Raw genomic sequence first — 18357 nt, forward strand, 5'->3', positions numbered from 1 at the left:
CGGAAAGCAACGACACATTCTACATTGTTGTGTCAAATTGGTCCCAACAAATGGTGTCGACAACGGTGCCGATATCGTGCCATTTTGCAATGATTTTGTCGACCTACCCTTAGTATTTGACAACCAATTTCTGGCCAGCATTGGGCCAATCTGGCACCACGTCGATCAAACGCAAAACCGCTCGACCCTTATTATGACTCTATTTCTTTTCAAGAAAAAGATAAGAAAATGTAAAGATGAAAACACCGTTGATAAAAATGAAGCATTTTGTTCCTAGAAAAAGCTATTTTTAACTTAAATTACAAAAAAAACTATAACAATTTGTACAATTATCAATCATTCTTGTTAAGAGTATGTGTAATATAATATGTTAATACACTATATACACTGATATTTCTTTCCTTTAGTACGGTTTTAAGTCATGTATTATCTGTAACTTCCGCTAATGTTCAGGTGACTGATGGCGATTTTAGAAATAAACTGGAAATAAATAAAATAAAAATCATATAAGTGCATCGAATATCAATAGAAACTATAGCAAACAAAAGGTTCCACAATTAAAAAGACGGGTGGGTAATGTCGGGGACATAACCGGAGTGACGTAGGACTATACAAAGGGGACAGCTTTTGTTAAATATATATTTTAAATATATTGTTTTATTTTCTTCTCCTACGTGAATACCTACCTATCTACCTGAAAAATGGATTAGTTTACTGTTTACTCTTTATGAACATGTTGATGCTTCTGAAAAGAACCTTCGGTGTTGTGTTTTTGTTATCACTCGATATTCCCATCTTATTCGGTTAAACCTTCCTGTTTAGCTATTGCGTTTGCCACTCGCCACAGCTTTCACAGTTGGAAAATTTCTTCCCATCCAGCTTGTGACATGTTGTTCAGTAAATTACATTTAATGCGACGTGCCGGAGAAACACTTTGCCACTCACTGAAACTAATTGTTGCCTTGATGAGCGCCGAACCGAAGCTGCTCTGTTCTTGATGCGGGTTTTCTGATTGTCGTGAGCAGCTTTGCAAACCAACTCGAGCACTCCGACGGCCGAAACTCTATAATCGCTGTTAGGTATACTGGTGCTCCGGCACCAATCCGTTCGGCCTAGTTACCCTTGCGGAGCAACCAGTGAATGTGACCAACAGGGAACTGGAGACTTGCACGGTTCGAGTGAGACTTTGCCTTTCCCTTAACTTGTCCTCCTTTGTTACGTCCACGATGCCGATGCCGTACAACCACACGGGTTTACGGTTTGAAAGAAAATAAGATATTTTTTTGGGGTCCGCGTGTTTTATACTCTAGCGGTACACACTCACAGGATAGAGACAAATCGGCAGACTCAGCCAGAGGGGCGAGTCCAACGAGACGAACGAATGAGCGTTAAAAGGGAGCGATGGCAAAAAAACACATCAAAAACATACTGATTTTAACCTCCGACCGAGAAGGTCGATTTTTCTTTCAGCAGCTCGGAGTTTTGGCGTTTCTGGACAGCGGACTGGGACGTTCCCCCTGGCGACTGTGGAAGGAGATTTGTTAGAATAAGTTTTAAGGTGACAGCAGAAGGAGAGCGGGAAAAGGCAATAGCTCGCTTCGACCGTGGAGAGCGGGCGCTCACCGGCTTGCCGGAAAAAGCGCGCGCTTTTTCGGCGTCACCGACGCCACGCCCCCTTTTTCTTTCGGGCAGTGTTGCCAGTTATATTGTAGTGTAGTGAATATTTATTATTAAATAAAATCTAAAAAGAAAAACACGCATACAAGCGAGTGAAGTGACGGAAGCAATTAATATATTAAGTGTGATTTGCAATTTTCCGCACCCATTGGTGGCTTTTCAAAGTGCTTTACTAGAACAAAGTGTAATTTTCTGGGAACATACCCCTTAGTGAATATCTCCCAATAAGGAATTTTAGTGATTTCATATCCGTACCTGCTGACTATAACCTAGGTATAGTCAAGCAGAAGCATGGCTTCAAGTAGCTCCGGGCCTCCGGGAGGCCGGGCTACAAATTTCTATGAGGGCAGGCCCACCGAAGCCACCGCTCCACTATGGGCGGACCCCTCGAACGGTAATCTCCAGATACTGCTTCTGAGAGCCACAGGAGACAAGGTGCTTCCAACAAACCCCTTCACAGTCAGCAATACCATCAAGGCAGTTGTAAAAAAATTCAACAGCGCCAAACCACAGCGAGATGATAAAAAGAAACTCCAGTACATCTTGACAACCAGGGATGAGGATACAGTCGGTAAGTTACTTTCGATTACCAAACTGATTGATAATACTCCTGTAGAAGTGATCTTCCACCCAACTTTAAACCAACGCAAATGCGTTGTGACTTGCCGCGAAGTTATCGACCTTCCGGAATCCGAACTGGTGAAAGAACTCACCGCTCAAGGTGTGATCGGCGTCAAACGCATCACCAGAAAGGACAACAACATTGTTGTGCCAACGGCCACTTTAATATTGACCATTCGCGGAACTGTCGTTCCCAATTTTATTTACTTTGGGTTCATTCGAGCCGGGACTAGAAATTTTTATCCCAATCCCATGCAATGCTACAAGTGCTACAAATTTGGACATACGAACAAGCGATGCAAACGCGAAAATCCGCTTTGCAGAAACTGCGGCCATGAACATCCGGAACAACAAACAGACGCAAACAAAGTATGCGATGCTTCAGCTTTTTGTGTCAACTGCCAAGGGAACCACTCCTCTTCTAGTAGGAATTGTCCCGTATGGCAAACCGAAAATAAAATCACCAGAATAAGAATCGACAATGGAATCTCATACAAAGAGGCAAAGGAACAGCTGCAACTTCAAAACAATGCTCCAACATTCGCAAGTGTTCTGCAAGACAGACTTTCCAACTTGCAAAAGCCAGCACCCAGCTGCAACTGCAAATGTAACTGCGCCTCGGCCGCTTCGGCCACTTCTAGTCGCGAAAGCACCCCCCCAATTGACACTACATTCGATACAACCATGACAGATTCAACAACTGGTAGTTCATCAACTGAATCCGAAAGCGAATCAGTCATTTCTATGGACACGTCTGATGTTCCAAACAAAAACAAAAACAAAAGAAAAATAACTAAAGGATCATCCTCAGAGTCAGATCAAAAATCTGAAGATGAGACCCAAACAAACAAGGACAAGAAAAGAACTAAGAATGAACAAAGACAGACACCAACAACAAATAACAATACAACCCCAACAGAAAACAACAACAACAACAACAACAACAACACACATCAAACAAAAAACAACAATAACAACAACAGCAACGCACATTCAACAAAAAACAACACAAACACAACAAACACTCCAAAGACTTCTACTCCAAACAAAAACAACACCAATACCTCAAAGAAAGCTTCTCTTTCCAAGGGTAAAGGACCATCGAACTAATTCTCTTTGAATAGTTCAAACATACACACAATTAAGACTTAGGAATTAGAGTTAAAAACACCAACACATTCACTCCAACACAGAAATTCGGGATACAATGGAACATCAGAAGTATCCGACGAAATATTCTAGAACTGAAAATGCTTATTTCAAACTCTAATCCCACAGTCATAGCCCTTCAAGAAACTATGACTCCAAACAACTTCGATAAACACTTCATCTCAAAATATATCACATATTTCAAAGAGGGTCCCAACCCCTCAAAAAACGGAGTTGCAATCGCAATCAAAGATGGCACTCCACATGATCTTCTTCCCATTACCACTGATCTTCAGGCAGTGGTAGTGCGCATTAAACACCCCTTTCCAATCACCGTCGTTAGCATCTACATCACTAATGATTCCGATCCGAACACTCTACGCGGCCAACTGGACCATCTGTTCGCCCAACTTCCCGCCCCAATCATGCTTATGGGTGATTTCAACGCCCACTCATACGCCTGGGGAGGTGCATACCTCGATCGAAAAGGATCCATCATTGAGGATTTCATATCCGACCATTCTCTTCTCCTTCTTAACAACGGCCAACACACCAGAATCCATTATTCTGGTACTACTTCAGCCATCGATCTCACTATAGTATCAGACAAACTATCTTCAAAACTTTCTTGGAACATCCACGATGATACTTGCGGAAGCGATCATTTTCCAATCTTCACTTCCTTCGGCCAAACTTCTCCAGAGTTTTCAACAAGGCCAAGATGGAAATTTGAATACGCTGACTGGGCTGGCTATCAGTTTGACATTGAAAACCGCCTCTCCGCTAAACGAGATTGGACAGCCGAGGAATTCTCCAAAGTTGTCCTAGAAGTTGCAATGGTGCACATCCCCAGAACCAGTGGCATCCCTGGCAGGAAATGTGTCCCATGGTGGTCGCCTGAGCTGAAGGCAGCGATCAAAGGTCGACGTAAGGCCCTACGCAAATTAAGAAAGGCCCATCCGGACAGCCCACTGAGACCCACTCTGCTTGCAGAGTTCCAAAGGGCTCGCAAAGAAGCTAAGACTGCTATCAACACAGCCAAGCACAACAGTTGGGTTAAATTCGTCAGCGAAATTAATCCCAACGCGTCAACAAAGGATTTATGGAGTAAGATTGGCAGGCTTCATGGAAAGAAAAGAAGCAAAGAATATAATCTTCTAATTAACGGTCAATACACCAATGACCGGAAAATCATCGCCGAGGCGTTTGGAGATTTCTTTGCTTCCGCCTCCTCCAATCAAAACTACGACCAAACCTTTCTAACCCACAAAACGGAATGCGAAAGAATTCCCATCGATTTTCATACCGATGTGGAATTTGACTTCAACAAAAACCTCTCCCTCAAAGAGCTCGATTGGGTACTGAACAAAGTCAAACAAGGATCCACAGGACCTGATGACATTAGCTACCCTATGCTTAAGAATCTACCCCATCTCGGGAAAAAAGCACTTCTGAAGCTCCTCAACAAAGTCTGGGACAGTGGAACCCTCCCCAGTTGCTGGAAAGAGGGTTTAATGATCTGTATCCCGAAACCAGACATGAACAACCATCTTCTTGACAATTTCCGCCCCATCACTCTCCTAAGTTGTGTTGGGAAAGTCTTGGAAAAAATGGTCAATCGACGCTTAACGACTTTTCTAGAGTCAAATAAGCTGATTGATCCCAGACAATTCGCCTTCCGTGCGGGAAAAGGTACAGAAGATTGCCTTGTAGCAATCGAAAAAATCCTAGACGACGCAACTGAAAAATTACACCACATTGATATTGTTTCCCTGGATTTATCCAAGGCCTTCGATCGGGCATGGAGGTACCCAGTGCTGAAAAGCCTTTTCGACTGGGGGATTCGTGGGAGATTAGGTCTCTTCGTTAAAAGTTTTCTAGAAAACCGGTCTTTCAAAACCGTTATTAACAACCACCAATCTTCTCTAAAAATCCCAGAAAACGGCTTCCCACAAGGCTCAGCACTTTCACCAACCCTCTTCAACATTGCCATGCAATCTCTATTCGAGATTATCCCGGACCATATAAAGGTCATAGTCTATGCAGATGACATCACTCTTATCTCTACGAGCTGCTTCGGCTTAATTCAGAGAAAGAGGCTTCAAAAAACCTTAGACTCCATCCAAAACTGGGCTCTAAAAACAGGTTTTAAAATTTCCCCGGAGAAATCCAAACACATACATATCGGAAAAGCTCTCAGAAGGAGAACCTATCTTCAGCTCAACAAAATCCCGATCCCTACAATGAGGACATTGAAAATACTAGGGGTTACTTTCGACAAGAAACTCAACTTCCTATCACATTCCCAAAAGACCAAAATAGCCACCAGAAAGAAATTGAACATCATCAAGTCTATCGCAGGCAACCTAGCCTCTGGTCATAGAAAGACGTTGCTAAATGTTGTAAATGTTTGGTTGGTCCCACAAATCCTTTACGGAATAGGCACCTTCAGCCGTGGAGGGGACAGGGTGTTAAACACCATTCAACCAATTTACAATAAAGCAATTCGGCTCGCAATTGGCGCTTTTCCCACCAGTCCTACTCTTGCTGTAATGGCAGAAAGTGGGCAACTTCCCTTCACCCACCTGGTAACAAAAGCCATCACGAATAAAGCCATCCGTCACTTGTCACTCCCCGAAAGCGACCACAATGTCCCATTAATACATAGAGCTAAAACATGGTTCAAAAATCTCACGAACAAAGATCTTCCCGATATATGTGAACGTTCATCTGCGACGGGAAGAAATTGGAACGTCAAACCGCCGAACATTAACCTTGAACTTCTCAAGACAGTTCGAGCGGGAGACCCTTCTCCAAAAGTCAAAGCCTGCTTCAATAACCTCGTTGCATCCAATTTTCAAATCAACCACCAGGTATACACAGATGGTTCAGTCAGTGCCGATGGAGTTGGATGTGGAGTCTTTGAGAGTAGATACACTGGTAGCTTTTCTCTTCCACCGCAATGCTCCATCTTCAGTGCGGAAGCTTTCGCCCTTTTAATAGCTACCCAAGAATGCACCCATGAGTTTCTTCCTACCACAATATTCTCAGACTCAGCTAGCTGTCTCCACGATCTTCTGAGTGGAAACAGCAAACACCCATGGATTAAGCAAACAGAAGAGGCTGCTTCAAATAAAAACATCTCCTTCTGCTGGGTTCCTGGTCACTCAGGAATCCGTGGAAACACAGCCGCCGACATACTGGCCGGCAAGGGCAGCAAAATAGATCCCCCAGACATGCCCTGTCCTCCATCTGACATTGTCCGCTGGGTAAAACAGCAAGTCCGTGAAAGCTGGGACATAGGCTGGATAAACAGCCGTCCCACTCATCTTCATAAAATTAAAAATTCCACTCTCCCTTGGGATGACCGCCTCAATAGTAGGGAAAGGCAAGTCCTTACCCGTCTTCGAATTGGGCACACTAACTTCACCCACTCACACTTGTTCTGCAGAGCCGAAAAACCCCAATGTGCTTGCAACGAAGCTCCGGTTTCCGTTACCCATCTTTTACTTGAATGTCAACATACCAAAGATGCTCGAGTCCGACACAACATAGGTCAGAGTCTCCGAGATATCCTCAGTAGAGACGAGACCCAAGAAACCAATTTAATTGCGTTTCTGAAAGAAACCGACTTCTTTGGTAAAATCTAAACCGAAATACTAAATACCTTGGAAATTGCTTATTAAAGTTCGCCACTTCACAGTCATGTATGCGTGTTTATGTGTGTATACACATGTATGTACGGGTCGGAAGGAAGGTTTTCATACATGTATATACACGCATTCAATAATAATAAATAACAAATAATATAATATATACTTTCATACCCACATCTATCTTCTATCCATTACATTATACTTTAATCAACTTCCTATTCCTACAGCCACACTCACCAAGGAGAATAAATTCATTAAATAAACCTCTCCATTTTTCAGCTATACTGTATACCATTAAATTCAAAACCACTATATTTTATTATCTATTCAAACTGTATTTCATTTCATTTCACCCCACCCCACACCTACTCCTCCCCTCTTTCCTTCCCATACCACTCCCACCCCCTCCCAATCCACTAATCCCACCCAAATCCTTTCCACTCCTTTCCTTCCTATCCTCCTGAGAGGGGCCGTTTTGTTTTTTGGCTTTGGAACACGCCTTTCGCTAGGTCACTTGTGCTTCGTTACTGCTTTGGTCCTCGGATCAGTAAATTTTTACTTTTCTTTACAGCATATATTAAATATCTTATGAAGCATAGGATCCCTTCCTACCTTCTTCTTTAACCGAGAGTCGAGCGGACAGGTCTGATGAGTGATTTTGTTGGTTTCCCTTTCGCCAGTCCCCTCTGGACTGGTTTTATTGTGGCTCTTCACTGGGCTGGAGGCGAATGAACTGCAAAGTTTAAAGCCTCTTAAAAACAAAGAAACGAAACGAAAAACACATTCATTACGATTTGTTCGCTCGTTGGATTCACATGCAGGCTAAAAAGGGTCCTTTTCAGGATCACAAAATTATCTTCAATCTAAAGAGTTTATTGTTTTGTTATCACTCGATATCCCCATCTTGTTCGGTTAAACCTTTCTGTTTAGCGATAGCATTTGCCACTCGCCACTGCTTTCACAGTTGGAAAATTTCTTCCCATCCAGCTTGTGACATATTTTACAGTAATTTACATTCAATGGCACGTCGCATTACCACCACTCAGTATCGGATTGGAGGTAATTTTAACCTGTAATTGAACATTTGCGATGACAGTGGTACAGTGTCGACCTTCAATGTGGGGTCATAATTTGGACCCCGAACTCTATGTTTACAAAAATGTCCAACTAAATATGTCGCATTACTGGCCCGACCAATTAGCTACATGTCGAGATAAGTGTAAATTACTGTACTTTCAATCTAGAAGCAATTTAAGAATTGGTGAAAATCAATAAGCTCAGAACAACTGCCAAATTCACATACTCATCATATCCTGGCAAACAAATTATGAAAAAATCAATTTGTGTTTTATTATTATTTTGGATATTGTTTTAGAAAGCATTGAACTGTATTTCCTAAACTCTTTTTTGGAAGGTTTAATGGCCCTGAAAAGCGCCTTGTTTTATGGAATGGTTCAAATTTAGAAAACTTAGTACTCGTGGTTTTGAAAAAAAAAGACGGGTGGGTAATGTCGGGGACATAATCGGAGTGACGTAGGACTATACAAAGGGGACAGCTTTTGCAAAATATATATTTCGAATATATTTCTTTATTTTCTTCTCCTACGTGAATACCTACCTATCTACCTGAAAAATGGATTAGTTTACTGTTTACTCTTTATGAATATGTTGGGGGTTCTGCGTTTTTTTTACAAACTTGATTCTTGTTTTTTTGACGTAGGACTACGTCTAACTGGAAGATATAGGGGGTGAAATGAAAATCTAGGCACTGAACAAGTAGGAAAAAATGCAAGATTTGGAACGCTTATAACTTGGGCATTTCTCAATAGATCGCAAAGGTGTTTGCATCAATTGATAGGAAATATATCTACGCATCTATCATAATGAATAACATTTCATTTTTCGTGAGATAAACAATTGAATAATTGTGAAATATCAAGAATTGTCCAAATACACTATGTGCCCATTTTTGATTGGTCCATTTTGTGCTCCTCAAATCGTACCGACCAAAACGGGCAACCAGAGCAGCAGCGAAATAGAATGAAGCACGATTGGAAAGGAAAAAGAAAAAAAATGAACGAAACATTGGTCGCAGTCTCACACATGCGTAATTCTCGAGTCAGCCAGTCAGCTTAAAAATCCCCGCTCCGATGCCGTAACGATCATTCTCATCCAAACTAGAGGTGTGCAAATCAGCTCATCATGATGAACAGCTCTGATCATATCAGCTCATCTAAATGAGCTGTTCTTTATGAACAGCTCTTCAGCTCAGTTGTCAGTGCCGACTTTCAATTTGGGTCCCAAACTCGATAGCCACGAAGCCAGTTTGAAAATGTTAAAATTCAAATGAAATTTTTCACACCATATTATTAATTACTTCAAACACGTATTCCAGACTATTATTTACAACAGACTCGGCGAGTACAACATTTCCGACATTTTTACTGAGGCTTTACATTACAATAGAAAGTTTTCTTCAAAAAAAAAAAATCTTATGAGATTTTTGCACCGCCTGCAAACAAAGTGTTTTTCCATTGAAATAGAATACTCATTTGATACACAGAAGTTAATTTTCATTAATAATTTGAATTTTAAAAACGTGTTCATTCTGCCTGAGAGCCAATTATTATTTTTGGCGCCCCCTAAACTGGTAAACAAAGCTCAATGCCGTCAACGTGAATATAACAGTTGAAAAGACGAGGGACAAATGAAACTAAACTGATGTCTTAACACGAAGAGCGAGAGACGGTCAGTTCATTTGAATCTTACAGCTCACACACTCTCTTCAATTCTACAGCTTTTTTCTCTCCTTCATCATCATCAAAGTGAGCTGAAGAGCTGTTTGATTTTTTTTGCGAGCTGTTCCGCGTCAACTCACTTCAAAGAGTCGATTCTTCGGAACAGCTCATGAGCGGATGGCACATCTCTAATCCAAACCATACACCACATCGTTTCGCATCACATCACATCAACAAACCAACACAAGCAGCCATGTCTGGACATGGCAAAGGAGCAAAGGAGGATCGCTAAGAAAAACCGCGGACGATAAGAAAACCCGCATTCAGAACAGACCACAATCGGTTCGGTGGACATCAAGACAACAGGCAGTTGCAGCGAGTGGCGAGTGGCAAACGCAATCACAAAACGGCAGCAGGTAGCAGAAGAAGTTCTTTATTCAAACTACTTTGGTGGCAAATCCAGCACAAGGCGGCATCGAGGGCGTTCGAAATGGTTTTTTTCAAAACCACGAGTATTGAGTTTTCTAAATTGGAACTATTCTATAAAACACGGCGCTTATCAGGGCCATTAAACCTTTCAAAAAAAGAGTTCACGAAATACAGTTGTATAACATGCATTCTAAAATAATATCCAAAATAATAATAAAACACAAATTGATTTTTTCATAATTTGTTTGCCAGGATATTATGAGTATGTGAATTTGTCAGTTGTTCTGAGTTTATTGATGGTTGTGGACTTTCGCAATTATTCTATTTTCACTAATTCTTAAATTGCCTCCAGATTGAAAGTACAGTAATTTACATTTATTTCAACATTTAGCTAATTGGACGGACATGTAATGCAACATATTTGGTTGGACATTTTTGTAAACATAAAAATCGGGATCCAAATTATGATCCCACATTGAAAGTCGACACTGTCATCGCAGATGTTCAATTACAGGTTAAAATCGCTTCCAATGCGACACTGAGTGGTGCTTCGGCACGTCGCATTAAGTGTAATTTACTGTACAACATGTCACAATCTGGATGGGAAGTAATTTTCTAACTGTGAAAGCTGTGGCGAGTGGCAAACGCAATCGCTAAACAGGAAGGTTTAGCCGAACAAGATGGGGATATCGAGTGATAACAAAACAATAAACTCTTTAGATTAAAGATGATTTTGTGGTCCTGAAAAGGACCCTTTTTAGGGTTTGCTTCCGGATCAGCAGTCGGAAAACGCTCTTTACTTGGAGCAGGTATACTTCGTCACCGCTTTGGTACCTTCGGAAACCGCATGTAAGTTCACCGGGCAGCAACAGACTGATTGCGATCTGAATTTCCCACGCCGTAATGGTTGACCGCTTATTGTAGTGGATCAGACGCGGAGCTTCTGCTACGATACGCTCAAAGATGCATTGACGCTCATCGTCTTTGATGAGAAACCGGTGTCGGAATGATCCTGATTCAGCACCTTATGATGTAGATAGCATATGATTCCTTCTCCTTCTTCTTGTCGGTTTCCGAAATATTCTTCTACGCCGTGCCGAACTTTTTGGCGGCTTTTCCACTATTCCACTAGTCTTCGGTGCCTTCGTGTTTGTTAGAAACAACTGCATGTGAATGCAACGAGCGAACAAATCGTAATGAATATATTTTTTTGCCATCGCTTCCTTTTAACGCTCATTCGTTTGTCTCGTTGGACTCGCCCCTTTGGCTGAGTCTGTCGATTGGTCTCTATCCTGTGAGTGTGTACCGCTAGAGTACAAAACGCGCGGACCCCAAAAAAAATCTCATTTTCTTTCAAGCCAGTGTGGTTGTATGGCATCGTTTAACATCGCATCGCATCACATCATAAAAACAAAACACAACACCAAAGGTTCTTTTCAGAACCACCAACATGTTCATAAAGAGTAAACAGTAAACTAATTCATTTTTCAGGTAGATAGGTAGGTATTCACGTAGGAGAACAAAATAAAACAATATATTTAAAATATATATTTAACAAAAGCTGTCCCCTTTGTATAGTCCTACGTCACTCCGGTTATGTCCCCGACATACCCACCCGTCTTTTTTTCTGAAGGCTTTGTACTTATTAAATGTTTAACGCCGGGTATCTTTCGGTGTACGCACATATCGTACAATCAAAATGATGGCTGTGATAGGGAATGCATAGGTGATCATCAGCTTATTCACTATCATATATTTCACTATTGAGCACATTACCGTACCTCAAACTGTGTTTTCGGAGACGACTGAATTGTAAGATTTGTAGTCTCCGCAAACAAAGTAAATAAAAATGAAAAAGAACTGTGGTTTTGGAGGCGAACTCTACGATCTGTCGAGAAATAAACGAGCTAGAAGCGTTCTGAAAAACCAACTGTGAAAACTGAATGATCAATTTAAAAGACCCCAACCACCAATAAGTTCAAGAACAAGCATAAAAAAAATAAATCAGTTTATATTATATGTCATATTATGTCACTTTAGAATGCATTGGTATTGTGAATAACTTTTAATAACTCTTCTTTGAATGGTGCTTTTAATGGCCCTGAAAAGCGCCGTGTTTTACGGTGGCTGGTTTTGCCACCAAAACACTCTGTATAAACAAACTTTATCCTTTTTCTACCTGCTGCCGTTTTGCGATTGCGTTTGCCACTCGCTGAAACTAGTTGTTGCCTCCGAACCGAATGTGCTCTGTTCTGTAGGCGGGTTTTCTTATTGTCGTGAGCAGCTTTGCAAGTCAACTCGAGCACTCCGGCAGCCGAAATTCTATAACCGCTATTAGGTATACTAGTGCTCCGGCACCAATCCGTTGATGCGATGTGAAACGATGCCATACAACCACACAGATTTACGGTTTGAAAGAGAATGATATATTTTTCAGCGGATCCGCGCGTTTTGTACTTTAGCGGTACACGTTCACAAGATAGAGACAAATCGGCAGACTCAGCCAAAGGGGCGAGTCCAACGAGACGAACGAATGAGCGTTAAAAGGCAGCGATGGCAAAAAAATACATTCATTACGATTTGTTCGCTCGTTGGATCCACATGCAGGCTAAAAAGGGTCCTTTTCAGGATCACAAAATTATCTACAATCAAAAGAGTTTATTGTTTTGTTATCACTCGATATCCCCATCTTGTTCGGCTAAACCTTCCTGTTTAGCAATTTGTTGCCACTCGCCACAGCTTTCACAGTTGGAAAATTTCTTCCCATCCAGCTTTGTGACATGTTGTACAGTATATTACATTCAATGCGACGTGCTGAAGCACCACTAAGTGTCGCATTGGAGGCGATTTTAACTTGTAATTGAACATTTGCGATGACAGTGGTACAGTGTCGACTTTCAATGTGGGGTCATAATTTGGATCTCTATGTTTACAAAAATGTCCAACTAAATATGTCGCATTACATCTCCGTCCAATTAGCTAAATGTCGAACTAATTGTAAATTACTGTACTTTCAATCTGGAAACAATTTAAGAATTTGTGAAAATTGAATAATCAGGAAAGTCCCCAACTATCAATAAGCTCAGAACAACTGCCAAATTCACATACTCATCAGATCCTGGCAAACAAATTATGAAAAAATCAATTTGTGTTTTATTATTATTTTGGATATTATTTAAGAAAGCATTGAACTGTATTTCATAAACTCTTTTTTGAAAGGTTTAATGGCCCTGATAAGCGCCGTGTTTTATGGAATGGTTCCAATTCAGAAAACTTAGTACTCGTGGTTTTGGAAAAAACCATTTCGAACGCCCTCGATGCCGTCTTGTTCTGGATTTGCCACCAAAGCAGATTGTATAAAGAACAAACTTTTTTCTTCTGCTACCTGCTGCCGTTTTGCGATTGCGTTTGCCACTCGCCACTCGCTGCAACTGCCTGTTGTCTTGATGTTCACCGAACCGAATGTGTTCTGTTCCGAATGCGGGTTTTCTTATCGTCGCGAGCAGCTTTGCCAGCTAACTCGATCACTTCGGCGGCCGAAACTATATAACGCCGGCTAGGTGGACTGGTGCACTGGTACTAACGCGCTCGGCCTAGCTACCCTTGAGGGGAGCTCCAGATCAATACGGTTCGATCGGGATTTTGCCTTTCCCTTCACTTTTCCTCCTTTACCATGTCCAGACATGGCTGCTTGGGTTGGTTTGTTGATGTGTTGTGATGCGAACCGATGTGGTGTACGGTTTGAATGAGAATGATCGTTACGGCAGCGGAGCGGGGATTTTAAGCTGACTGGCTGGCTCGAGAATTACGCGTGTGTGAGACTGCGACCAATGTTTCGTTCATTTTTTTCTTTTGCCTTTCCAATCGTGGTTCATTATATTTCGCTGCTGCTCTGGTTGCCCGTTTTGGTCGGTTCGATTTGAGGAGCACAAAATGGACCAATCAAAAATGGGCACATAGTGCATTTTGACAATGCTTGATATTTCACAATTATTCAATTATTTATCTCAAGAAAAATGGAATGTTATTCGTTATGATAGATGCGTAGATATATTTCCTATCAATTGATGCAAAAACCTTTGCGATCTATTGAGAAATGCTCGAGTTATAAGCGTTCCAAATCTTGCATTTTTTCCTACTTGTTCAGTGCCTAGATTTCCATTTCACCCCCTATATCTTCCGGTTAGACGTAGTCCTACGTCAAAACCATTTCGAACGCCCTCGATGCCGCCTTGTTCTGGATTTGCCACCAAAGCAGTGTGTATAAAGAACAAACTTTTTTCTTCTGCTACCTGATGCCGTTTTGCGATTGCGTTTGCCACTCGCCACTCGCTGCAACTGCCTGTTGTCTTGATGTCCACCGAACCGAATGTGTTCTGTTCCGAATGCGGGTTTTCTTATCGTCGCGAGCAGCTTTACCAGCTAACCCGATCACTTCGGCGGCCGAAACTATATAACGCCGGCTACGTGGACTGGTGCACTGGTACTAACGCGCTCGGCCTAGCTACCCTTGCGGGGAACTCCAGATCAACACGGTTCGAGCCGGATTTTGCCTTTCCCTTCATTTTTACTCCTTTACCATGTCCAGACATGGCTGCTTGGGTTGGTTTGTTGATGTGTTGTGATGCGAACCGATGTGGTGTACGGTTTGAATGAGAATGATCGTTACGGCAGCGGAGCGGGGATTTTTAAGCTGACTGGCTGGCTCGAGAATTACGCATGTGTGAGACTGCGACCAATGTTTCGTTCATTTTTTGACGTAGGACTACGTATTTCATTTCTATACCGGGGTGTAAAATCAAATTTTCGAAGAAAACGAGAGCGTTACGCCGGAGACCGAGATTTTGAGCGTTAATAGCTCCTAAACAACTGAACGAAATGGTATGATAAACACTTCATTCGAAAGATAAAATGTCTACGCGTTCTATACTTGTTACTTTCTGATCCAAAAACTTGTTTCAATAGTCTTAAAATTGCTTTCAAAACAGGCTATTGAAATCACCAATCGGTATATAAGCGAACGCCGCTCGGAAATCTACTCAGTTCCAATTGAACAGCGATTGGAGCATGTTGCCGCTGTTGTGGTGAAGCTCTTCGTTTATCATGAAAGTGCGAATGAACGGTGTCACCAAGAGCCTGTTTGTGCACTTTAGGCCAGAACGGTTCCCCGGCAAGATCTCGAAGCAGGCGCTACACACACACACACACATATATACACGCGCGGAATTTTTTCCGTTTGGATGCCATTCAGCATCGAGAAAGATCCGGAAAATAATCTGCCAGTTCCTCTGGGAATTTAAAAATACATTCACGTGAAAGAGTTTATTGAATGTTTTCTATCCATGTAACACTGTGACCAAATATGTTTCAATCAAGTGCTATTAACAGATGGTTATCGAGTTAGCATTAACCACTGGTGGGCTTCCAGTATCGAGGAAAATGTGGAAATATCTAATCGTTACTGAAAATAATCTGCCAATTCCTCTGGGAATTTAAAAATACATTCATGTGAAAGAGTTTCTCTTAATGTTTTCTATCCATGTAACACTGTGACCAAATACATTTGATTTTGTGATTTTTCAATCAATCGCAATTAACAGAATAGCTTCTGAAGATTATTCTTCCCCATCAGTAGGATATTTCCGTATCCAATTTTGTATGCGCCCGCAATCGATTATTGCTCAGTCGCCGAAAGTTCTGAGCTCAGAGAGTTCATTCCCCTCTAGTTTGCCTTCCAAATTGCCATCATAAACCACACCTTCTCTCGATTCAATCACGCACAAAAAGCATACTTAAGCGATATTCTGGTGGTGAGACGCATACATTTTTCGTGAGGACATCGACAAGACAACATCGTTGCTGAGGGTGCTGGACGGCGAAGGATCGAAATCTGCCCTGAAACGCAGGCAGTTTGTTTGAACCTGTGAGGGAGCACAGAGAAGCCGATCCTTCAGGAGAAGAGAAGGTGACCATCGAAGCAGCCGCTACACACACATATACACGCACGGAATTCTTTCCGTTTGGATGCCATTCAGCATCGAGAAAGATCCCGAAAATAATCTGCCAGTTCCTCTGGGAATTTAAAAATACATTCATGTGAAAGAGTTTATTTGAATGTTTTCTATCCATGTAACACTGTGACCAAATACATTTGATTTTGTGATTTTTCAATCAATCGCAATTAACAGAATAGCTTCTGAAGATTATTCTTCCCCATCAGTAGGATATTTCCGTATCCAATATTGGATGCATAAAACCTTGTGCCTCGAACGTAACGCTCTCGTTTTCGAAGTCCCCCAAATATTCATTCATTCAGAATGAATTCAGATTCAACTTCAAACGAATGATCTCTAAATCAACGATAGTCCTACGTCACCCTTGCGGTTATACCATAGATATAACCCACTTCCTGTTTTTCTTTTTCCTTTCCAATCGTGGTTCATTCTATTTCGCTGCTGCTCTGGTTGCCCGTTTTGGTCGGTTCGATTTGAGGAGCACAAAATGGACCAATCAAAAATGGGCACATAGTGCATTTTGACAATGCTTGATATTTCACAATTATTCAATTATTTATCTCAAGAAAAATGGAATGTTATTCGTTATGATAGATGCGTAGATATATTTCCTATCAATTGATGCAAAAACCTTTGCGATCTATTGAGAAATGCTCGAGTTATAAGCGTTCCAAATCTTGCATTTTTTCCTACTTGTTCAGTGCCTAGATTTCCATTTCAACCCCTATATCTTCCGGTTAGACGTAGTCCTACGTCAAAAAAAAACATGAAAATTATGTAAAAATAAATCCATTGTGCTCACCTGTATTTACTATGATGCCCCCTGATCCTGGGGAGATAGAAGGTAATGCGAAATTAACCTAAAACAATAGTATACATGTATATTCAATATTATAGCCTAAAGAAACGATGTTATCGTAATCATATTACTGGAATAAAAATTCGTTATCAATTAACAAATATTTATTCCGGTCACATCCCTGGACACAGAAAAATAATCCGGAACAACAATCGTTTCAATCATTTAACCACCTCTACGTTGGCTAACCAACAAAACATATTTTTCCGATAGAAATTAGTTTACTCACCTGTCCAATTCGTCTACTATGCCGTTCGGTACTTTGATTAAGCAAATTTGAAATAAATTAAATCAAATTTAAATAGAAAATGAAAGTAATTTTCAATGCTTACGACACTCGTTTCTCTGTTTACCAACTGTTGTGTTGAGTTTTGACAGCTGCATATGCCGCAGTGATGGCGATTCGCCTTATTCGTGTAGTTTGATTGTGATATAAGCTGACACTAGGGGCAGTACTGCCCGCGGGAGGTAAGGCGGGGTAACATTCCAGCACTTTTGTAGCACTTTTCTTTACTCGGTCGACGTGGTGTCCATCACCGCTCGAAAATGTATGAAACTGAGGAATGGGAAAAGAGAGCGGTGTTGCCAGTAAAACTATGCAGTCTATTTGAATATACATATTTCAAGGGATAGCGGCGTTAAAAATGGAAAATATGATCTGACTACTCTTCCCTTAGCCTCTATCGAGCTAAATAATCATCTAGTTTTCACTCTCTGAGACTTAAAAATCAGGATCTGCTACATTAGCTGAATATGAATCATTCGCTTTGCGTAGTCCGTACGATCCTGCTGTTTCATGATGCATGGAGAGGTCGATATGCATATGTTAGAGGCAAAGAAGAAAATAAACTTTCTGCACCGAAAGCGTGTATGATGGTTCTGCTTGCGTGTAGGTGTATCATGAAGTACGAACCGAAGCAATGTTGTCTCGTTCTCTTTTGTGTCGTGATTTGCAGCACGTAACAACAAGAGGATGTCACTGGGGGAAATGATTTGTGTATGATCATATTTGAACGAACGAAAGCGATTTTTTCAGTGAATGGATCATTTGGCAAACACTGATGATTAAGTAAAAAACTCAAAAACAAATCACGTGTATTTTACTTCCGGTCTTTCCAAGGTAGTTCTCACATGCAGGAACCATGCATGTTTCTACTTGTTTTTGATTGTGCTATCGAATTCGCTTTCTTTGATTATACAATTTTCACTACTGA

At 41.3% G+C, this 18357-nt stretch overlaps 1 long non-coding RNA gene across 1 annotated transcript; it reads right to left on the reverse strand.

Moving 5' to 3' along the window:
- Positions 1-252: 252 nt before the first annotated feature.
- LOC129767375 (uncharacterized) lies at positions 253-17559 on the reverse strand. Its single transcript, XR_008741510.1, has 3 exons — positions 17373-17559; positions 17087-17144; positions 253-480 (listed from the first exon to the last, which is right to left on the reverse strand). It is a non-coding gene; the product is annotated as an uncharacterized LOC129767375 (long non-coding RNA).
- Between the last annotated feature and the right edge of the window lie 798 nt (positions 17560-18357).

The sequence above is a fragment of the Toxorhynchites rutilus genome, chromosome 1 (genome assembly GCF_029784135.1).
Source record: "Toxorhynchites rutilus septentrionalis strain SRP chromosome 1, ASM2978413v1, whole genome shotgun sequence".
Lineage (NCBI taxonomy): Eukaryota > Metazoa > Arthropoda > Insecta > Diptera > Culicidae > Toxorhynchites > Toxorhynchites rutilus.